This window comes from Microtus ochrogaster, chromosome 10 (assembly GCF_000317375.1).
Source record: "Microtus ochrogaster isolate Prairie Vole_2 chromosome 10, MicOch1.0, whole genome shotgun sequence".
NCBI classification, from domain to species: domain Eukaryota; kingdom Metazoa; phylum Chordata; class Mammalia; order Rodentia; family Cricetidae; genus Microtus; species Microtus ochrogaster.
In genome coordinates this window covers 50,266,966-50,268,943 of record NC_022016.1, presented here as the reverse complement: position 1 = coordinate 50,268,943, position 1,978 = coordinate 50,266,966, and positions in this window count along the sequence as shown.

The window sequence follows — 1,978 nt, the reverse complement described above, 5'->3', positions numbered from 1 at the left end:
GCAGTGAATGAGCAGACGGGTGAGCCACGAGGAAACGAAGCAGTGGAGGTGTGAGATGCATGCCAGTCAAGAGTCTCCCAAAATCCTGTCTCCTTGTCTTCAGGACCCCAGGGTAGGCTCCATGAGGTAGGAGCCAGTAACACACAAGCCTCCCGACTGTCCCTCTGGGCCTTTCCTCCCTGGCTCCCCAACACTGCCAGGGGCTTCTCACCTGAGCCTGGACCAGCAGAAGCCTCAAGCACACTGTCCTTCCCCTTCATCCGGCCAGCTCCTGCTCCTGACAACCCTCCCTAGAGGCTGGCCAGCTCACCACCCTCCCATAGCCTTGTCTTCCCACTCTGGCCGCAGTGAGACTGAACACAGCAGCTCTCAGAGCTGGAGCCTTGCTCTACTATTCTGAAAATGGACAAGTTCTTCAATGCTGCTGTGACCTGACACCAGGCCCTCTCAGCAGCCCGTCAGGAGAGGGGGACCTGGAATGTCGGCTCAGGCCAGGCCTTCCTCTATTCCTCTCTACCCTCTCTCCCTGGCTCCAGCGAGGTTCCCTTGGGGACATCTTTTTTTTTTTTTTTTTTTTTGTTTTTCGAGACAGGGTTTCTCTGTGTAGCTTTGGAGCCTATCCTGGAACTCACTCTGTAGACCAGGCTAGCCTCGAACTCACAGAGATCCGTCTGCCTCTGCCTCCCGAGTACTGGGATTAAAGGCGTGCGCCACCACCGCCTGCAGGAGTCATGATTTTAGAGGAGTTCCTTCCCACCACGGGGGGAAGTGAGTAGGGGTATCAAACAAAGCACCCCCAAACCAACACACAGCTGCTGGAGTCACATGGATTTAAATCACAACTCCAGAGCTCTGAGTGACCCTGAGAAGCCACTTGGCTTCCCCAAGATGCGAGCACGTTGGTCTGAAAATGGGGGTGATTTTCTAATTCACTGTTCTGTTGTGAGAACTAAATGAGAAAGCGGGGGCGGTTGCTGCAGGGCATCCCAGAGACTCTGAGGTGGGTGCCGTGGGTGACTCCAGCAGCAGACAGGGGGTCTGGACTCAGGGAATGGCTACCAGCCTTCCTCCTCTGCCAAGCTGAAGGCTGAGCCCCTGGTGGGGCAGGGGAAAGAACTGGGCACACAGGGAAGAGGGTGAAGTCAAGAAAGCCTTAATGAGATTAAGATCAAGTGTGCAGTGCAGGACAGCGCTGGTGAAAGGCTGACCCTCGGGAGGACTACTTATAAAAACGTAGAAGAGAAGGAAGACGGGCGTATCCCCACCCCCACGTGCAACTGCGAGGACATCAGGCTGGACCCATCCGGGATTTCAGACCCAGCCATCATGCGGCTGCTGCTGGGGGGGGGCCACTGCCCCCTTTCTTTCTCCTCAGATTCAGATTTTTAAAAAATATAAATTGTGAGAAAGTTCATATAAAATGAGACCATTCATATAAAAACACTTTTGTGTGTATAAAAAAGACTGGCCATGGTCAGTGGTTCAGGATGTGGACCGAGTCCCTAAGAGTAGCCAGGGGGAACTGGTGATCACCCAGTGGCAAATGAGTCTGTCCGCAGGACCCTGAGGGCCTAGACAGTGCTGGCTGTGGTCTTTGGCTGGGCTACACTTCTACGGAGTAGGGGTCAGGGTGGGAGGTGTCATGGGGACTCCAACGGTCCTGTCATGAACCCGTGCTAGGTGCAGGCAGTAGGACCCCACACCCCAGAACCCATTGATGACGTACAACCTACTTCACAGTGAACTTCAACTCCCCAAAGAGGACTGGGCTTGGGCCATCGGGTCCATGAAGCGCTCTGAAGGGGGGCAGTGTGACAATATGGTCTCCGCTTCTGTAGAAGGGCCCTGCACATAGGCTTCCACAACCGTCTCCGGCTGACAACGACTCCAAGCTGGGGGCACTGGGCACAGAAAGTTGCCTGGGGGATGGCCAAGAGAGAAGGCGCCAAACAGGCATGGGGCTGGCAGCCTGGCACCC